General features: G+C 39.4%; 1 long non-coding RNA gene across 7 annotated transcripts in view; it reads left to right on the forward strand.

Annotated features, from left to right (window-relative positions):
* The first annotated feature begins 7,796 nt into the window (after positions 1-7,796).
* Positions 7,797-22,401, forward strand: part of LOC121897244 — a 58,493-nt gene continuing 43,888 nt past the window's right edge. For 5 of the 7 annotated variants that reach the window (XR_006096208.1, XR_006096204.1, XR_006096207.1 and 2 more), the window contains exons 1-3: positions 9,149-9,946; positions 16,658-16,847; positions 16,946-17,105. This is a non-coding gene — a long non-coding RNA (uncharacterized LOC121897244). Of the gene's footprint in view, positions 8,005-9,148; positions 9,947-11,688; positions 12,592-16,657; positions 16,848-16,945; positions 17,106-22,401 lie in introns of those variants that run through there. The other 2 variants (XR_006096205.1, XR_006096203.1) reach the window with 2 other exon arrangements.

Here is a 22,401-nt window from a genome sequence, read left to right on the forward strand (position 1 = left end):
CGCATTTCTACGCCTCCGGAGCAGTCTGCCAGCTTAACACAGACACAACACTGATATCAACCTCCATTAAGACAGCGAGTACGCTGATCCCCAAGTGTAAAAGTAACAGAGCATTATTGGGATTAGTAACTGTAATATATATGCTGAATTTCAAATTGTAATCCCTTACACTACTCATTACCAAAAAAAGTAATAATATTATTTTGACGTGTTACAAAGTAATTCGTTACTGGTTTTAATTGGTTTTAACCAATTGTTCCCCCAGTACCTCTTTGCTTTTAGGATTTCAGGTCGGAGTGGAAGTGGCTTCATTCCCAAAGCTATTAAAGAAACTGCAGAAGACAAACACAACAAAGATGATGAAGTGGATATAATACATTCCCCCTGGAAACCCAAATACAACTTGTTCCTGTGAACTGGTGTGTCTGTGTGTCTTGCTGAGGCTACAATGGTGATTTCTGTTTGAGTCTTGTGGGTTCCAACCCCAGACCCTGTCTCCCAGTTGGAGCGACAGAAATGGAGGGTCGTGGTCACCGCGGATGCTTTATTTTCCACAGTCCCTGCTCACTGATGTCCTGCCCGCGATGGGACCATCTGCCTTCTCAATTAAAAGGCATGTTTGTGCTCCACATTTGTTTGTGCTCACAGATGATTTTTGTAATAAAACTCAGACTTTCTGGTATTTCTCGGATTCCTGGGTGATGACATTGCGCTTTGCTTTTTGGGGCTTGTGGCTGTTTCCCGTGGAAAATGTAGCTTGCAGAGACTACTGTAGCTGTTTTCTGGTGTGTCTGTGGGATGAAATGAAGAATAGAATGAGTCTTGCCGATGTTCTCCCTGCCACAATTAAGAGCAGACCCGCTGTATGCTGGGGAACGCACAAGATGAAGAGGCAGCCTTTGTCATCTCCTCTGAGACATGACTACGGGGATAAAGTATTTCAGCCCAGAAAATGTCATCATAATAGCCTACTTTATTGTTCTGTCTTATCATCACAGTTGCTGATTTAATATTCACAAAAGTGTACTAAATGTAAGGAATTTGTTTCTGTGTTATATTAGAATTGGATTCTATCATTGGTTAAGACTCAAATGTTTTCCAAATTGTAGAGATTGTTTGTTATTGTATTATTGTAAAAAGTGTCCTTCATAGAGCTACAGTAACAATTATTTGACAGGAACACTGACACATGTACAAACCAATGAAAATATTTACAGTATATTCTAGGTGGGTAGATGTCTTTTTGTATATTCTTCAAAATATGATTTCCCAAATTTGAGGAAATGTTATTACGTTTTTACGTACATTGTGGATTTGGCATTGGCTTAATTTTGGACAACACTGGACTGTAGTGGGAGCTCCATGGACCACACACAGCCCTTCACCCAGAGCACGTTCTGGCCAGTGCCCATTCGCCAAGGCAACAAGTGTGGGAAGAGGGTGGTACCAACAGTGAGCACCGGTCACTCTTTGGATCAGGACGGCCTAACACATGGACCTGCCAGGAAGCCATCCTTTTGCTGAGAGGAAAGGCTGTGAATAAGTTTTAAACTTATGACAATAAATTTGATATTTTTTGAGGATATTGGGTTAGGTACAATAGAGAGCATGTTTCAAGAGAGGAATCAGCTGTAATATATCATCTTGTGATTTCATCAGGCTGTCAAGGTTTCCACTTTTGATTTACCAAAAGTAAGTAGATTTAAGAGAGGTCTTTATTTGAAAAAGAGCTCATTGCAAATCAGTCAATGGTTTCTGCAATTTATGGATGCTGGTCTGTTTTTTGAAATGAACTGCGTGTGTGGTATACGGTAATTGTAGAAGAGAGCGAGAAGGTCGGGTCTGAACGCATTCTGGATTCCGAGAAGCCATAGCATTTGGTTGGCCATTGCTGAGCAGCCATGGCGGCCTCTACAGCTTAATCTCAAGGATGTGCAGTTGGGCTGCAGGGTGTTGAAGCAATAGTAGTTCACGCAAGGGTCTGTCACCCACCAACACCACTCAGTGAGCAACAGCATGGATAGATTTCTCGTTAGGGCATGCTTGCAGTGGTAAGGGGTCTTACTCTATAATGATTTTAACATATGACTCCAGAGTTGTGGCTTTTTACTGTTTTTTCTCAAGACAGTCATGGGTGCAAGACCTCTCTCTGCACTTTGATGCTTCAAGTCTCCTTTCCACCATTATGAATGAAGCATGGCACCATTTGGCTCAAAGGATTAAAACCATAATTTGATTTCTCTCCATTGTTGTCCAGTTTCCAAATTGTATACCAGACCCTTAAAAACAAGACAATCTTTACTGTCTTTGGGGATACCCTTAGCTGTCATCTATCAGCAGTTACTGACTGAAATCTATAAACACTCTGAATACTTGGCAATTGACAACTCCACAAAAGTGAAAACCCGAATACTTTAAGACTGGGTTATGGTGCTGACACTGTCTTCTCAAAAGCCTGGTGAAATCATCCCTGGATGGTCCAATTTATTGGTCTTTAGGCAAGGCACAGAATTATATCTTTTAAAAGTTAATTTCTCTTATGTACATTTCAGGAGTTCTGCCATTAATGCAATTGTGCCTTAACAGACAGATGAGGAAGGATGATAACAGTAGGTTTCCATTGTTATTGATTTTGATTAAAAATTCTTATTGTTAATTATGTGTTAAAATATTGTGTTGTGTTATTTTTGTACATTATATGTGTAAAATTTACACAATTATTATCCCATTATTAGGAAAATTTACAAGATGACAACCTATTTTTCTCTCTGACATGAAATGGTGTCATCCTTAAATTAGCTTTATCCAATACCTTCAAGCCAAGAAACATATATCTCTGCTAGCTCTGAAATTGCCATCTAGGCATCAACTTTCATCCTTGCATGTAGTAAGTCCTTTACTTGGAGGATCTACAGTTACATAAACACAAGTGTCTTATGGGGTTTTATAATTGTGTTATTCATACTGCATGATACAATCAAGCATAAGCCAGGTTGGGTGCAGTGCCATGAATGGTAGAAAGAATATGTGAGCAGTAAACATGAGAAGGTCTGCTCCATTGACAGGAATTCCACTTTCTGCTGCTGCTGTGAAACATGGCATACCTAATTGTACAGTGGTCACCCACTAGGTCTAAATAGGGTTCAAGACCACACAGTACGATGCAGGCCCACTGTAGGAAACTCTCTGAGACACAAGACGAAACTGTGAGCTTTCTTCACTGATTGTTTTACTTTAGGGTGATCCATCTGCTTAAGGTCTGAAAATACACCATTCTCCATTTATTTCAGTTTCATTGCTATGCCTGTTTTAATGAGTACCAACAAGGGGATGACATGTCACGTACAGTGGGGTATGGACCCATGTGACAAAGGTGTCTGCTTTTGCTAAATCCATTAAGCAATGTCTTTTACCAACACCTACAATGAATCTCTCATTCATTCTATGATGGGATATGTTTGTCTGACAATAACACCCATTTATATTTGGATAATAACAGCAAACTCTTCACCTCACAGTGATTAACCAGAGCAACAAGTGTCAGAAGTGATAGAGACTTTGAGAAACAACAGCTTTATGTCTTGGACAAGTGAGGAGGTGAGAAGATTTATGAGGTGATAAGTACTGTGCTTAGTCTCGAGGCAAAAGCCTCTATTTCCCCCCAAAATCTTTCAACAAAAAATAGAAAACAAGTGGAGTCTTCAGTAGTATGTGGATTTTACTCCATCACTGGCCAACCCAAGTTTAGATCACCCCCCTCCTGCTAATGACACATTCAAATTAGCTGTGGTTAGGGTTTTCTTCAAATACACTGCGAGATTCACACAAATTCTTCTCCCCACCTCACCTCTCTCTGGTCTGGCCTAAGAAAACCACATGCCGGGGTCACTGCGCTCTCCTCAAGCCAAACCAGACCCATAATTTTGCTTTTGTTTCAGATGTAGCCTCAAAGCCTGAAATATAAAGACCCAGGCCAGCCTGGGAAGGTCAGTATGCAGAGGGAAAGAGCAAGATAGAGAAATGAGATAGAGAATGGGAAAGACTGAAAGAAAGCAAGAATGAAAGAAAGCTAGAATGAGAGGGGGGGCAGAGAGAGAAAGAGGAACATAAGCACTGGTGAGAGCGGAGTGGTTTCCAATCTGTTGAGGAAGTCTTTATTATACAGTATGTGTGTGGACAGGAAGAGCTGTGTAACGAGGAGCAGATCTTGCCAAACCACTGGCCATTACTGACCATTGCTGACCATTACACCCAATGAGCTTTAACTATTTTGGATCCATGCTATCTCCAGGTTAACAGAGTACATTCATACTTATCTCTTTATGTGACATAGGAGCAACTTACCTCTTCTCTTTTACAACTTCTTTATTTGCCAGCTACTGACTTTAAGGAAAAATAAAACTTCTTTTCATGTATGACCTTATAAAGTTAGATGACTCAATAGTTGTTTTTTTTTGTTGTTTTTTTTACCATACTTACCATACTTTTTATGACTATTGAAAGTTACTTTTCTGTCTCATTCTATCTCAATTAATGTTGAATCCTGATTTGTTTTTGTCTCTTAGTTAAATTAAACCATTTTTGAGAAATTGTACTAGAAAATATGAAATCCCCACAACCTTACAAAAAATAACTTGGTATAGAAAAAAAGATTGATGCACTTTTGCAAAGGCCGTTCATAAATTGGCTGTCCTTTCAGGTGATTTTTAACAGTCTAATGGAATATATGTTTATTCTGTATAATATTCTTAATGTCAAAAGCCTTTCCAACAATGGCACTATGTTCACAGTCCCTCTTCACCAAATTTATACACAGCTGACATTTAGGTGGGCCAAACCAGTCATGATGAAACAAGTTTTCTGCCAATCACCACCTTGTGTTAAAATCAAAAAGGTCAAAATGCTAACACCATAAGGCTTCCATTGTAACAAATGGAGAGGAGTGGAGGTGGTGTGGCGTGGGGGTGATGGACTGAAACCCCAAAACCTCAACCTCCTTTTAAGAAAAACAAACCAGTTTTATTTGAGAGCCAGCTAGTGCATTATACTCCCCTGACCTTAGGAATCTTTCCCTTTCAGTCCAGCTCTGGACACACTGTTCCACCATCAGGGGACTGGGCAGAACTATGACACATGTGATGGCCAAACTGCAGTGTGGCCCTGGCCACAGATCCAGCAACATTTAGCCCCCGGGGCCTTGTTTCGTGGGAAGCCGATGCTCTGACCACAGATGGACAATAACATGGTTTTTGCTTGGCGCACATTGGTATTTTGTATATTATGTGACATATTGGCTTAGCATTAGCTATTGTAAAACTATCCATAATCTTTCAACCTCATGGGGAGATGTTGAGTAATGGCAGGCAATATAAGGATTCTGTAAGTATAAAGAGTGACATTTACACAAGTATTTCAGAGTAATACAATGGAAGACTATTGGAATAAAACACATGGAACTTGAATCTAAACCACTGCTAAATCTGACTGCTGCACATACACCACATAATATGGTAACGTCATTGTAATACTGCCATCACCTGTCAGTAAGGGACTAGGTTTAAGTAAACAATTTTTCAACAATTAATGTGAAATCTTTGGTATGCTCTGACAGGAATCAAACCTCAAATCTCAGCATGTTTTTGGGTATCCTTTTCTATCAGTCTATGTAACAAGTACATCATGTCACACTAAGTAATTCCGCAGAATCTAACTGGTAAGAAATACCAGTTTTTATGGTTACCAAATATTCTTTCTCCTTGTGTTCTTGAGTGACAATTGTGTATAAGCAACAGCATTTTTTATTTTAGCAACAGTTTTGTGGGGCCATTCATTATTCTGCTCCAAGAAAGCCATGCATACCTCTCCATCAGACGATGTACTGATTTTATCTCCTGCTTGACAGAAATGCCACAGACTAAAACACTTTGCCTTGTCCAGCTTTGTGTTGTCGGATCGAGTTCCTTGGAAACCTGCTTTGTAGAAAGATGACATCTGGAAGCCTTGATTTTTACTGCTTTCATTGTAATTGTTTATGGTTTGAGACCACTGGCTAGTCTGATCTTGTCATGTTTTATTAAGACCTGTATTAAAGAGACTACAGTGAAGAGTCCATGACAGACCTGCAAGATACACTACCACCATGGGGAGTTTTGTATTTAAAACTGAAATGGACTGCAAAGGAATTTCCAGTGCTCTTACTATAAGCAATGCACTCATGGCCTCCAATATTGAGCATGAAACACAGACATGCTGGCATCTGGCTGGTCAGGCCATGTGTTATATCCAAGGTCAGAGAAATTGCCAAATTTCAGAGGTATTACTGTAACATACTATACACACATTCACTACATTGCAAAGTAAACAACATTAAATGCAGCCAAAAGGGCAACAGTTTAACATTGAGTGCATTGCTACCTCTATTGTGAACTGTTTATTTCTAGGAACAAGGTTTGCTGTACATAATTGCAGCTGACAGAGTGCCCTGTGACAAGAAACCACACAAAGGCATTATATGCTCATAGACTGGAAAGAAATGTACATTTGTCAGCATTATGATTTATTTTGCCAGCATATGGTAAACAAGGCGAGACAGGCGATTCTTTCCTCTCTGAAACCAAGCATATCAGACTGGATTCCATTCCTCTCCCGTTTCATTTCATATTTCATACAGCCCATTTGAACAATTGTGTTATTATGGCAGTGTAAATAGACCTTTGCACTGGGCAAGACTTCAGGAATGCTGATGATGTGTAAGCTGACACTAGGCTGGCCGCAGGAAGCTAAAGCATCGTTTATTGAAGATTGGTGGCCCCTGTGATAGGTGGGTGGTGTTTATTGCCAGCCAATCATCTACATAGGCTGTCACAAAATGATTGGTAAAACTGTATCAGTGTCAGCATGAATTGAACATAATGACTAGTTTGGAATTGCAAGTATGCACTGTATGTTCAGATAGCTGCCCTCTAAAATCCAGTATTTCTTTCCATTGAGGCATTCTCCAATAATTTGTATTTACAATGTAATGTAACCTGCACCTCTTATTTAATAGAAACACTTCTACCTCATCTTTATTGTGTAATAACAGCAAGGATTTTATAGAGACAGTCCAGGCTCAGATTACAAGACTTTTAAAATCCTTCTGGTTTGGAAATCGTGATGCGCAACAAATGAGAAAGAGAAATTTCACCCTCACTTTCTCTTTCTACTCTCACGTTGCTTTGGCAAAGTTGTTTGGTGTAGCCAAAAACTTGACCCCGTAAATGCAGACAAACCACAGGTCAAGGTGTCAACAGTCATTTACTCTTCTCTGCTATGCCTTGAGAAGCTCAGCCGCTTTGACATAGGTATGTTGCTGCTTGCAAAATAGAAGTATGCCCTGTGTTTTTTCTTCTGTGCTGCATCATAGCGATGTGGCTAACAAATCACAGCCCCTACTGAAACAGTATCAGGGGAGATTGGGTGATGTATAAATGCCTTGACTTAAAATCTGTGGTGTGTTTTAGCAGCACATTTCTGCGTGTACGATAACTTCATCTTCCATCACCATTTTAAAAGTCCTCTATTTCCCCCTGCCAGTTGTCTTCCACTGGCAAATGCAGGTCCCCACTGGTCCACTCCCAGTAAATTGTTAGTGTTAATGTCCAGATTCTTGCAAACATCAGGCTTGAAATTATACAACCGCAGTCAAATTATTGTGTGTTGCAGAAGGTTGGTAGGGTTCAGATATTGTCAGTAAACTGTTCACATTACCAAATACTCTTGCTACCAACCAAGGCTACGGTCCATAATTTTTAACTTCATGCAATTCGCATACATAGCTGACTCAAGCCGCAATGGTAGAGGCCAAGTGTGTACAGTTTACCTGGATCATATGCAAGCTTGGATTAACCCCCTCCACTGCTTCCTCCAGTGCCCTGGCCTTGGCTGCCCTCTTCAAGCCCCCATTAACCTCCACCTCGGTGGAGTCCAGCCAAAGAACACAATATGTACTTGTAACCTGGTAATGTGAGTAATTCCTCTTGTTTTTTTCCCCATGTGATTATTATGGTATGATTTTTAGTCTCAGGAGGGAATGAGTTATTGCACTGTAGATGCAGGTCTGAAATTTCTGTGAAGCTACTAATATGATTTCATACCTAAATGCAGATCTTCCACTTTTCCATTCTTTCCACTGTATCCATTTTACTGTAAACCAAGTAAAAATCAGGGGTTTATAAGAGTAGAGGCTTTAATGCAGAGCTCTTATGGTGTACCTGAAGGACAACCACAGTGTAAATCTTCTCCCCTGAGGAAGGAGATTCAGGATGTGGCTTTGAAGGAAAGCAGAGCTGTGTGTGTGTGTGTGTTAGAGAGAGAGAGAAAGACAGAGAGAGAGCGCACACCCAACACACATGTATGCGTATGTGTTGGTGTGTGTCTGTGTGCATGTGTGTGTGGTCCTGTTAGCGGGGTGGAAAATTATTTTTAAGTTTCAGTTAAATATTTGCTTTTTCTTCAAGTTGCCAATGACGCTTTTAGAACTAAAGTAGGGCTTAACACTGGTGAGACGTCTGTGAAAACTTAGACAGCAATGTTAATGTGTGATCATGTGAATAAGAAAAAGCAACAACAACAAAATAAAAACAACAAATTGCAAGCAATTAAAGTCATGTTTATTTTCATCACAGGAGTGATAGAACATTTCCCCATCTAGAATTTACATTGAGAAAATACACAGACACAGCTGCAGACATCACAAATGAGTAACTTGGCATCCATAACACGATGGCAAAACCCAAACAAAAATCCAGGTTTGTTTAGTCAACCTGACCAATACTTTGCATTGTGGGAAACTGTTTAGCTAGGTTTCATTGCAATACGAAGGTTGACGTACTCTTCCATCCTTGTAAAGAAGGTGCTCTCAGAGATAGCCTTATAGGAAAACTTTCATGGTGTTCCCACAGTGCACTGTTGCGTTTGTTTATTTGTTTTACCTGGGATAGATTACAAACCGACAAACCACACATAACTTATTTCCATCAACTATACAGATTTTTTAGCCTCAGCACTGTATTGAATGACTTGGTAAACAACAGTGAACAACAGCAACATGAAACCTATGATCAGAGTTGTGTCACAAGGCAGCCCCCCAAATACAGCCAGAACACGAACCCTGTACCTGAAACAAAACAGAACTATCAATAAAATTAGTGCTGCTCATCTATAAAGACATCTGCATGCAAAAAGATGTAGAAATGTAGTGAAAGAGCCAAATTTGTGGGATATGGTGGATAGTGATATCAAACTCGGTTAAAAGTACAGCCAGTCACCACCTTCGAACTTGAGAAAAACTGAATTGAAACCGAATTTAAACCTGAATGAACTAAATTAGAAAACAATACTCACTCACAGCATACCATCTCTGTTTTCTAGAAGTTCTCTTGTTCACACATGTAACTTTGACTGTCGCAATTCCAGTCAAAAAAATTAAAAATGACAGTCAAAAGAAACCTGGTATGATATCTTGTGACTCTTAGATCATAACTATAATTTGCTCAATTATTTATTGTACCTGTGTAATTTCAAAGGTTGGGAGAAACTTCTAAAAGCATCCTAAAAAATCAACTTGTCAGTTTGAAATGTAGGGCTATTGTTTTTAGTCTGAATTCACAAATATTTTAAGAGCTAACACAACCTACTAACTGTGTATAAAGTAGGGGAAGTCAAGGGGATCCTAAGTCAAAAGAAAGCCGAAGTTAAAATGAAACATCCGGGTTCTCTTCCTTTATCAACAGTATGTTGCCATTCATTCCGTATGTCGAGATAAGGATGGTAATTTTTTTAAAAAACAATCTAATCAAACAATCTTTGTTTATTCAATATTTCAGTTTTTCGCTGCCTTTACCGAACACCACTTCCCATCCTCCCTAAACTATCGTGCATTCAATGTCACAGCTCAACAAAAGAGGTGAGTCCATGGGCAAGTCGAGGGCTATGTTTGTAATAACAGCAGGACAGAGGATTGAATGGTGTAAACAGTTTTAGATAACAGAGAGCAGAGCTAAATTGTTGAAAAAAAATAAAGAGAGTGTTGGTGAGTTTTATGGATATGGATGATACCAAGTTACCATGATGTAAGTCCACACTGCCAATTTTTCATGGGTGCAGTAGTTCTTTGTATTATAACATAATTTTTTTTTTTTAAATTTTGTTGAAATCAGTTTTCAATTTCTACAGCTGTTGAGCTTTAAAGTCCCTTAAAACAACTCCAAATGACGAGGAATACCGAGATGCTCAGGAAAAAGCTTTTTTTTTTCTTCTTTCATCACAGTCCTAAAAGTGTCTGGTGCTGGCACAGTTGGGTCAAAAATTTCCCAAAAATGTAATGACATTGAGCAATACTGAGTTTTTTACCATGTATTGTCTCAAATGAATATAGTTGGTTGGCACCCATATCACCACTAACAAGCAATCCAGTAACACGTAAAATCTCTGTCATATGGCCACTGGGAAAATGCAGCTATGCTGAGCTAAAGAACTGGGAACATCTTACTCACTAGTGGTTAGATTTATGGGCTACTTTGAACAATGTGTAATACTGTGTAACAACTCAAACAAAAAGTTTCCTCTAGATTTTGGCCGGCTCTAAAAAAGTAAAGTTTTCTTCACAGCCATCACTGGACTGCCTAGTGTAGGCCTATGGTTTACAGATGTGTTGCATGTCTGAATGGCAGAGGTTCATAAAAACATTTTGATGTTGTTATCCAGTTTGCGCAGAATTCCCAGACCTGTCCCACAGAGCAGTTTGCAAATATTCAAAATTGTCAGTGTTGATTCAACCGGAGCAGTGGTGCTTGTTATTATGTCTATCTTGCAACACATCCTCATAATTAGATGACCATATTGGTAAATTGTCCATGCACTCCAGAATGACCCATAGAAGCATTTTCTAATATATCGCCTCTCTTGACAGTAATTGCTAAATTGTTACAAATCACTGTTTAAAAAAATGATGTGGTTAAGGTCTGGTAAGGTTTAGCAGTGACAGGAAGGTTACTTTTGAAATGTAATAGGTTGCAAATTACTAGTGAGCTTGTGAAAAATGTCATGTAACTATTTTAATTACTTCATCAAAGTAATGTAACTTATCACCTTTGATTACTTTTTGATCGCGTTTCTAACAAATGTTTCAAACTGTGTAATAAAGCTGGAAAGTCCCAAAAACATACATATAAACCAGGCAGTGTAAACCTCACAACAGTACTCAAAACTGATTACTGTCAAACTTTTATTAAAAGTTCTTCAGTATAACTTAAGATCAGAATGTTCTGATTTTAAATAACAAAATAAATTAAAATATTTGTCATGAATGGAGATTAAACAGAAATATGTAGCCTACTGGATGGGCACCAAGCAAAATAAATGAATACCATGGTGGGGCGGGAGGTACTTAATTTTATGTGACTGATTGCAGTTACATTAACTTACCTGTAGATGTTTCCTCAGGTAACATTGAGCATTTTAATGTTGACACCATTTTCACTGCTGGTAAACAAACTTTACTCTGTACAGTAATGTTAGAGCCCTTTTCTGATTTCAGAAGGAAAAATATTGTTGAATTTCCAGCACTGAAAGGTGTTTATGTCCGACAACATGGCCACCCGCCTTGAAATGGTCAGTTGGTCGCAATCATGGCAGACTCAGGTTGGCTATCGCAATGCGCATCGATTTGATTGTCAGACGAGAGGCGGTGCAAATTAAACAAGAGAACTAATCAAAAACAACGCTCAAAATTTGAGCACATACTGCCAAATGAATGGAGCCTGTCTAGACATAGAGACAGCTCCTTGTATGCCATCCTACCCTTGATGGTATTGCACTCAAATTTGCCAATGACTTTGCTGACCCGTGTTGTCCAGAAATATGCCAAAAGAAGGCATTCCTGCAAGGTGAAAAGATGCAAAGCAACAGAATGAATGTTATATTCTGCATATAAGCCTATTACCAAAAGAAGAACATATTCAGATGTAACCTCTTTGTAATCACCAACATTTTGATTAGTAACTGTGATTTAATTACATATTTTTCTCAGTAACTGTAATGGTTTACAATTACATTTATTTTGTAATATAATTATGCAACACTGTTATGTGTAACTAGTTACTCCCCAACACTGAGGTTGGGCTACAAAAACCACTTGGTTAGGGTTAGGGAAAGATCATGGTTTGGGTTAAAATGATCACTTGAAACATGGTGTGGATTAAAGTTAACTTCTATAAATTTAGGCAACCTTCATCGTCATGGCAAGACACAACGACAATCATAGTTACGGTTTTAAAAAGACTGTCCCGAGTTGCGGTTGGAAACGTGACACTTGTGGTTGGAAATGGGAAGTGAACAACAGTCTCCTGCAGCTAAGTCCACTTTTTGCCATCTCTTCACCACCTCCTAAGAGGGAAATTTGTCACCTTATATTGACGACATCTGAACTGCGTCACTTCTCCGGATCATAATTACTACAGCTACTAGATGACGTCTGTTTTTGGCAACTGAATTTCTGACCTACACTGTCATTTTTCTTGGGAGAACAGGCTGCTATCTTGACTACTAAAAGTAAGTCAGCTAATGTTTGACTCATTTTAGCTTTAACGTGTTAACAGTTAAGTCTTGAATCTATGAGATGTGGTGCATAAAAGCAATTAAAGGATATGGCTGGCAATTTTCTATAGTGTTCTTACAGTCAACAAAGCTCATGTGCAGAGCCAAACCAACAATGACTTGATTCTACATACAATTATTGTGTGTGTATCTAAAGCCTGATATATCTTAATGTGTGGACCTCCATTGTTGTCCAAAAACTATTAAAAACATGTCAGTGAGCCACACCATTGCGCTGGGTGCCATGTTCCTTGCCCCCCAAAGATTACAGTCACGTTAGTTTGTTTAGAAACAGCTCCAAAGACTAATAATAGTGATCATGTTTTCAGCCTCTGGAGAGTAGTTCCATGTACAGCAGATGCCACTGTGGATGCGAGGGAACATGGTTCCGTTTACAGAGCTTCTCTAACTTCTTGTACTACATATCACAACTTCTTGACTTGTACTGAAGTTCTTTACGGTGCTTAATTATTCGCAAAACCCACACACATAAAAACCAGGCAAGCGCACATGATACGAGCGGACAGAACAATGTCCGTGAGCAAAAAAACATCCTTGCGAGGGGGCATTTCTGCTCTGCAAGCGCAAAGAACAGTATCTATGAGCGGAAAAGCATCCTCCTAAGAGAGCATTTCTGCTCTGCGTGTAGAAATGCAGTCCCACAAGCACAGGGCTGTGACGAGCTCAACCCTCCCTACGTGTTCACAATTTCTCAACACCCGCTCGCTCGTTAAGTTGACTTTTGAGACTTTGGAGGCAAGGACAGAATAGACAGTCTGCTCCTTTGATTGGTCACTTTGAATACTGACCATGAACTTCGTTTGGCTGTTTTGTTTGATCACAGACAGGCAGTCTGTGATCAGTTGCCTGAGAGAACGAAGGGAAACATAAATATATGATACTTAGCGGCTGATTCTCCGTTTTTTTACCACTTTATGAAAAAGTGTTAGATATCGTAGTCAAAAGTCGTAACGCTGTTTAAACCCACTTTCAGATTTGTGAAACCTTTATTTTGCCTATGAAAAAAGAAAAAAGGGCGATTCATTGCTGTTTCTCCATCCAGACCACATTAGACCAGGTCCAGATCAAAAACCACTATACTTAGACTTGTCAAATCTGGACTAGATTACCAAGGACACTCCAGAGAGTCATTAAAACACAGATTCAGATTTGTAAAACCTTTTTATTATATTTGTGAAAACACAAAAAGGGTGATTCATAAATCTGAAACTGTGTTTTAATGACTCTCTGGAGTGTCCTTAGTAATCTAGTCCAGATTTGACAGGTCTAAATATAGTGGTTTTTGATCTGGACCTGGTCTAATGTGGTCTGGATGGAGAAATAGCAGTGAAATCGTCCTTTTTCTGCTTTCATAAGCAAAATAAAGGTTTCACAAATCTGAAAGTGGGTTTAAACAGCGTGAAGGCTTTTGTTACGATGCCTAACACTTTTTCATAAGTATAAGTGGTAAAAAACTGAGAATCAGCTGCTAACTATCATTATTTATGTTTCCCCTTGTTCTCTCAGAAAACCGCCTGTCTTCAACCGTGTTAGTGATCAAACCAAACAGCCAATCAAAGGTTATGGTCAGTATTCAAAGTGGCCAATCAAAGGAATGGACTGTCTATTCCATCCCCGCCTCAAAAGTCTCAAAAGGCAACTTGATAAGCGATATGAGCATTTGCGAGTGCATAGGGAGGGTCGAGCTTGCCCCATGCTATGACAAGCACAAGCGTTTTTGCGTGCAGAGCAGAATTGCTCTATCACGAGAATGCTTTTCCGCTCACGGATACTGTTCTGTGCACTTGCAGAGGAGAAATGCTCCCTCGCAAGGATGGTTTTCTGCTCACGGATACTGTTCTGTGAGCTTGTATCATGTGCATATGCATGGTTTTTATGTGCTTGGGTTTTGAGACTAAGTAAACACCATAGTTCTTTGAGAATCTAACAATGTAGTACAAAGAGGATGTTATACATAGCACAGCAAGCTAGTGAAGCTCTAAACGTAACCTCACAGAGGAATCTAGAAACACACAATACTTGTATGTAGCATCAATTCATTATTGAGTTGGCTCTGCACATGAGATTTGTTGACAATAAGAAAAACAGAAAATCACCAGCCTTATCCTTTAAGCTTTGGGAAGGTAAAAACTTTTGACTTTGACAGAAATATATTATTAATTAGCTAGCTAGCATTTATATCGAGATGTAAAAAATACTAACTAATAACAATAATAACCGGACTCAGCATCATCATTGACTGCTTTTTGTGTTAAAAATCATGATCATTTGAATAGGAAAAGTCACTAGGGATAGTAAAGTAGGGCCAAAACTTAGTCTTGAGAGGTGCTCACTGAATCTTTGTGAATGTGCTCTAAACAAAAACTCTTTGCTAGGAAAACAATGACATTTATAACAATTCTATAGAAATACTTATCGAACATGGTCTGTGAGCTGTAACCTTTTGCACATTATGTAGGAACTAAAACAAACATGTGGTTTTTGAAAGTAGCCAAAGAGGTTGAAATGTTTGTTTTTTACAATAAACAACATGGCTTAAGAATTGTTGGTCAACACAGTTTGTTTCCACAGTAGTTTCCATGTCAAGCTGAACAACTGTCTTGGCGCAGTCACATTGTGAGGAATTCACCCACCACGCAATGTGCTGTTAAGCCAGTGGGTTCATACATTTTATAAAGAGTGACTCCTCACTGGTTGGCTGGATCTTTTTATGAAATTGACTGTGTTGACAAAAAGAAGTGTTAGTTTCCACATGATGCATAAACATAATTTTGGACTGCAATAGATGTCCATGTGAATGGTAGCAAAAGAAGAATCAAATCCTAAATACGTGTACTTTGTGTAAGGTATCCTACTTTTAAGATATTATTTGGTCACGTTTCGCAGCAAGATTCACATTATCAGGAGTGGTCACAAATGAACTAATGAAAGTAAGGTACTTGTAATTAGTGGCAAGAAATTCCTGCCTAGTCAGTCCAGGACTACATGGTGGATAGTTGTGGTTTGAGAGCAGATTACAACTTTATTAATTAATCAATATCTAATGGTTCCAAGATATGTATAAATCTGAACACTGACCACTTTTTCAATGCATTGTTCTTGATAAACTTGAAATTATTCGCTAAATGTTATTAATTAATCAGTACTATATTATTGTATGTATGTTGCTTAACATGTCTGTGCCCTCTAAAGAAAGGTAGTACATTATACTGAACTGTTACTCACAATGCATCATTACGTCTCGATCACTTTACCATTACTCACCGTTTTAGTGTACCCACCAGTCGTCATCCTTTCCAACTGGCAAATACTTGAGTTAAACTGAGGTTTGTACCAGTTCATTAATGACATAATACAGAGACTTTGGGATTCTCCAAACAGTATTTAATCATTATTTTTAGAGCAAATTGACAGTAATACACATATCTTGGTATTACTAGATATTTTGATATTATTAGCTAATCAACCCACAAAGACTGCTGTGGTGAGCTACAGCTCCATTACACACTGTGTTTGTTTACTTTCTCCTCGTTTTCACCCACTTTATTTTACAGCAAGATAAAAGTCTCGGTTGTGGTTGTGTGCCATTTATAGATGTTAAGAATTAATCATTGAGTACTGGCTCAGCAACATACAATTGTATGCAGCAGTCTTTTCTTAAGAATTTTTATCATTACTAACTATATGCTTTTCACGATGATGAACTACTCTGGATTGTTTGTGTGTGTGTGTGTGTGTGTAAAGTTTTACCTATTATTTTAATATAATTTGGTGTGAGTAATTTTTTTGGAGAATAATTCAAAGTTCCCTCATGGAAAATAATTCCATCAGTTTTATCATGCACTTCATCACAGGTGTCAAGGGCCTCTTGTATTTTCAAGATAGTAATCAGTGAAATCAGACGAGAGCAACAGCCACCAGCCTGCAGGTCATGTATACGTGATGTTTAAGGAAACAACTGAGATCTCTGTGGCAAAAATGTTTTCCACCTACCCCTCAGTGGCTGGAGCGCCCTTTGCTCAGCTCTCCCTGAAATCCCCACCTGCAAGAAGAGCTACCAACATCTACTCTGCCCACCTACTGCCAAAGACTCCCAGGCTCCTCATTCCAGCGTGTCTCTCAGCACTGACTCTCTTATCCTCCTGTATACTCTGCCAGAAAAGCACCTGAGGGCCTGCACTCCTCCTCAGGTATTTCTGCTGAAAGCTATAATAAATCATTTGCCTTTTGTGTCTTGGCTTTCTGCCTATTTTGCTAATGTGTTTTCTCTCCTCTATCCTGGTTTCAGAGTTGAAAGAAGCCTACTTTAAATAGGTGAAGGAGTGTGCTAAGACAGATTCAGAGCTTGCAAGTGATTCTTGCTTCTTGTCATCACTCCAATGCCCCATTTCCACAGGCTGAATAGCACAGGAAGCATAGTGCTGGAGACACATTGTGACAAGCAACAGGTAAAAGAGAGGAAGAGGAGGGGAAAAGGCTTTTGTCAAAATGTAGTAATTGAATATTTGACTTATACTGTAGTCCTTCACTGATTTTTGTTGCTGTCCACAAGTGTTTTGACCATAGCTCTATATCAAATGCCAGTTACTTCAGTTGTGGTAAGGTGACTCTGCAGGGAAGAAGGGATAGTGTTTATTCAAGGGGGAGAATTTCACATTTTGACCAAATTGACTCTGTATAGAGAACAGCTCAGCAGGCCATGTAAATATCAAAAAGGTTTAATGAAACCATGAGGGATGACAGTTTCCAAAGTACATATTATCTATGGATTGGTCACAGTGGGAAACCGGCCCGCCATCCGTCGGCATTGCTTTGGTGGCCAGAAAGTCATGAGCGATCATTGGAATTTTTTGGTCAGAGCTTCGTGCTTGAGCCCAAGCCTTCCTGACAGCCCCTTCCTCACTGTGTCATCCCCCATGCACACATTGACACAGACACATGCACACATGTACGCACACTTGCACACACAGTTACACGTGAACAAACAAACACACATGCACACTCTGCCATCCAGCTCAGTGGCTTGGAGCTCTTGCAACGTTCCTAAATCTGCTGCCTGCATTCTGGGTCGGTGGGAGCGGACTTCCTGAAAACAATGGAATGGACTAATCTGCGGATTTGCCAGTGGATTTGATAAAGGCCGATGTTCTAAGCCAAAGTTTCTCTGACCTCTTGTTAAAAACTTCTCATCTCTCCCTGCCCATCCCTCCCACCCTTGTTCTTTTTATGAATAGAGTGAGAGTGGATTACCAGAGGTGCTGTGTCTCTAATTAAACTCTTCTCTCGGTTGCATCCCCCCTTACTTCTGTCCCTCCATCTTCTGTCCCACATGCACCCAGACAATCCCCGCATTCTCTCTTTCTTTTCTGCATTTTGGAACAACGGCTATTTGTAATGAAAAGGCTCATGCTGATGACTCCCAACAGGAGTAAAGCACAGTGGTGTCAGGGTTACAAGTCAAAGGTCAATCCTCAGAGGTCAGGCGGAGGCTAATAAGGTGTTTTGTCACTTAAAGAAATGTCTAATCTCCCTGAGACTCAAAAGGATGCATCTTTCCTTTGGCAAACTTCACAAGTAGCCGCCAACCCCCTCCTCATTCTCCATCTAACCTCCTCTTTCAAGTCCACTCCTCTTTGTAGTCCACCCTTTGTAGTCCTTTTCAACAAGGCAAAACTTTCCAAAGCCATAGTTTGTCTAGGATTAATTTACGGCAACATTTCCTAAATCCCTTCTTTCTATCTGCTCATCATCTCTCATGGAAGGCTATCCAGTGCCAGCCTGTTTGAATAGCTAACTAGTTGTTTCCCGTGAAACAATTAAAATTCCAGCCTTTGGCCTGCACTATGGGAGCTGTCTTGAAACATAGGAGCTTGGTCGGGCACAGATGCAACTTTGCTGACAGGAGCCCACTTGATGAGGGTATTATTTTAATGGAAAAGAGTTGCCTATTCATTACGCGCATGTGGCCATCACTGAGACACAAAGCACAGATAATGACAGGAACCAAGAGCTGGCAGAGTGCCAATTCTGCTAAAAACTTTGCCCACTCGCCAATCTACGGTGCTCCTGACTCAACCAGACAGCTGCAGACAATAAAGTGGAAAACTGGCCTCCTTTATGGTCTTTACTGAGCTCACAAACATCACATTTACATATCTACTGTCACTCATTAGTCTTGTCATTTATTTGACTATATAATACAATATCTTTTCACTCCAAAACCAGGAGTATTTTTTTTTTTTTTTTTCAACTGTGATAGCCTGCTCGTGGTTTTCACAGCCTTTCCCAGAAATAGATGCTGCTGTGCTGACAGACTGTAGCTGAAACTGCAGAATGCATTTGGTGTTCTTACGCCCATGTTTCCTGTTTACTGTATTATTTTCTTATGTGGTGCTTACTTCCTTATGGGTGGGCAGTAGTATCTTTGGATACATTTTTTTGTGCATGTGTGTGAGTGTGTCTGCATGCTTGTGTTTGCTTCAAAGCATCTCTTTAGAAAATTATTCTCACTACTCAGTAGATACCATTTCTACTAACTGAAATGGAATTTTAACGCTCCCCTAAAATTGCTAACATTTGTGTGAAATGGTGTGAATGTGTGTTTGTCAAATATGCTTGGTTACTCCTAAGAGGAAAACCACAACATTAGGTCAAGGCCATGCGGTGTGTTGTGCCACTGATGGTGAAGAATGTGACATATTGAGGACAAACAGGCTTTTCCACAAACAAAACTATGGGGAAAGCCCACATTCGTGTTTTCCAGTTGTTTGTGAAACAACCACACTGTTATTGTTTTCCTGTCAATATGAATTACAGTAGTGTTGGCCTTCTCTATAATTGCCCATTTCTCTATGAAAGGAATCCCCGGACATCTTTAGACTTTGCGAAGGGAGTAATTCATCGAATGAGTTATGAATGTCTATAATTATAATAATCATTTTGGTTTTCAAAGAAGAATATGTTTTTGCAGTTTTAGCCATTTCTTTGTAATGCAATTTTATATGCAACATTACAACATTATAATACAATGGTATTGTAGGGCAGTGCATATAGTTGTAAATAGCATTTTGACATGAGATACAAAAGGGTTTTGATTGAATGTACCACAGATGTCCTGCAATTTGTCAGTATTTTCGGTAATGAAGCAAGAGCAATTCTGCTGGGTTTCATATTTATTTTACAGAAGTTGTTCAGTGTTCGACGTTGTAGACACATAAAAGGCAACTGCATTGTAACCAGCTTGAGATCTGTTTGGAAAAAAATGTAAGAGATTCTATGCTAACTGTGCATTTGTCACAGTAAAGCAGAATGTAAAGCTTTTGCATGTGTGCCAGTTGTAGTACTTAGACAATGCTAAACTTATTCTTATTCAGAGAGATGATACAGTTTTTATGTAGCTGAGTGGTTAATGATATATCCATTGTTAAAATAGCTTCCTTTTGTTGAAATATCCACAGCTACAGCACTGATGAATAGTAAACACTATTTCTTTACATAAACCTTGCTGTGACAGACTTGGATTTGGTACACTGGATGCTTAATACCTCTATCAAGGAAAAAGAAAACTAGCTGTCAATGCACATTTAGCATTTTTACTGGGAAAGTCGAGAGATACTCTGAAGACCCATACAGAGTGCAGAGCCAGGAGAGGTTCACTGCTATTCATATGGGATGCAAGTGAATTGGACCTCAATCCATGGAATAGTGGGTGGTGCAGGATAGACCAACAACAGGAAACAATGGTGGAGGTGAGAGTTGAAAAAGTAAAAAAAAAAAATTGGAAAATGAGGGAAAATTTCACCATGAATGATTTCCACCATTTTTTGTCACCAGCTGTGGAAGAGAAGATCATTGTTGTTGCATCTGGGATTCTTCTTTTGTATGACTCATGTCTCAAAGATAACATACAGTCAAAAATTAAATGCTGCTTGGCACAAAGTGACAGCCCCAGTGATAAGAGAGAAGTGGTGAAGACAGTGTGATTTGTTCTCTGTTTGTTGGTCTTTGGAATAATAGGAGTCTCTCCCCAGGGACAGATATATAGCAAACCCAGGCTCAGGGCCTCCCTTGTGCCTTGTTCTCACCCTTTCCCTGATTGAAAGAATATTATTGGTATTAAAAAGGTTACTGATTTTCATGGATACAATCATTTCATGTTTCCTCTTCTTCCCTGACATGAACCTCTCACGGGGACAACCATCTCTTCCTGTCTCTACCACTTTTCTTGAATAGAGAATTCTTTTCTCATGAGTGTCATGGCCAAATGTGTTTGTTGGTACAATCATCTAACAAGCGAGTTGCTGCAGCGGGGAAAGTTCATGTATGTTAGTAACAACACTGTTACAGTGGATATCTGGTGGAATTTTGCAAAGAATGTTTTAGTTTCCCTTATGTGTTTTTACTTAAAATGTCTACTGTAATAACTCTTTTTCACTGTTTGATTTGGGCTCGAACACAGGAGTTTCATCTTCCTTAGCAACAAATGTGTTCAGGTGCGCAGCGGTGGGCATTTGCAGTGGCCAGTTTAGTGAATAGTACATTAGTTTGTAGTGTGCAGATGGGCCCATTGACGATGATAGAAGAAGCGTTTTGAGGGTATTTGTAAGTTATTCAAAAGTATATAAATATACATGCATGTTTAAAAGACACATCATTTTATGTAATTTCTTACATCTAAACATCATAGTATAACTGTAGCCATTGGGGGAACTCTTAGTTGGAGGCCACAGGCAGTTTCCCATCTTGTCAAATGATCCAAAAAGTATGTCCCTGTCTCTTGCTGGTCAACGTACTATAGTTCAAATTCCAGGCTCCTGAGTCAGTGAAAGTGGCTATCGCTAGGCATAACTCTACACATTTTCAGGCTCAAATCAGCATTAAACAACTTACCGCAACAGTACATGTTTTACCCAGTAACAAAATGTTAATGATGAACTGTAGAACCACAGATTCTTACACAATGCGATGTGGTTTCCTTTCTGAACGCTCTGTCTCATTTGGCAAAGAAACCTCTAATAAGGTCTGTTTTTCTCTGAATTTGCATGACTATTTTAATACGATTTAAGATTCTTGTGATGAAAAATTATGTTAATGTCAACCAGTTGTAAAATGCTTAGCAGTCACAGCCAGTGAATCTTTTTTAAATCCTCTGTTACATGTTTGAAGTGTAACGTAAAGAGTTCCTCACTTCTTACAGGCAGCGGCTAGATGGCTGTTCCTCATTGATGTTTCTCTGTGTGGTCAGTTATTTCAACGGTGGGTTACAGCTGCTCTGCTTTTGCCGTGGCTCCCAGGCTTCTTGCGCGTCCTGTGGTTTGGTATCACCCAAAGGTGTCTGATGCATTTGGCCGTCGTGCTCGGGTGGCCTGCCCTGCGGTCGCCCTCTGTTTGGGTTTCTGCTTCATGCTCAGATTAGCAGCTATCTCCACTGGGCTCTGGCTTTTCCTGGAAGCTGGCTCATTCATTGAGTATTTGCTTATGTTTCAGTGCGAACTGGCACACTCTTCCGTGTTCCAGATAGCCTCCGCTCTGAATGGTTCAGCTCTGTGCCAGAAGCCATTGTATACTTCTCTAAGTCTCCAACTATTGACTTACAGATTCGACTATGGACGGTACAGCCACTTAAACCTGTATCTCATCTCTTCGAACATAAACAAATTTCTAAATCACATAATCAAGTATAATAACATACAATACTTGATACAGAGATTATTTTGTTTATAAACATGTATATTATACATTTTT

The sequence above is a fragment of the Thunnus maccoyii genome, chromosome 5, assembly GCF_910596095.1.
Source record: "Thunnus maccoyii chromosome 5, fThuMac1.1, whole genome shotgun sequence".
NCBI lineage: Eukaryota > Metazoa > Chordata > Actinopteri > Scombriformes > Scombridae > Thunnus > Thunnus maccoyii.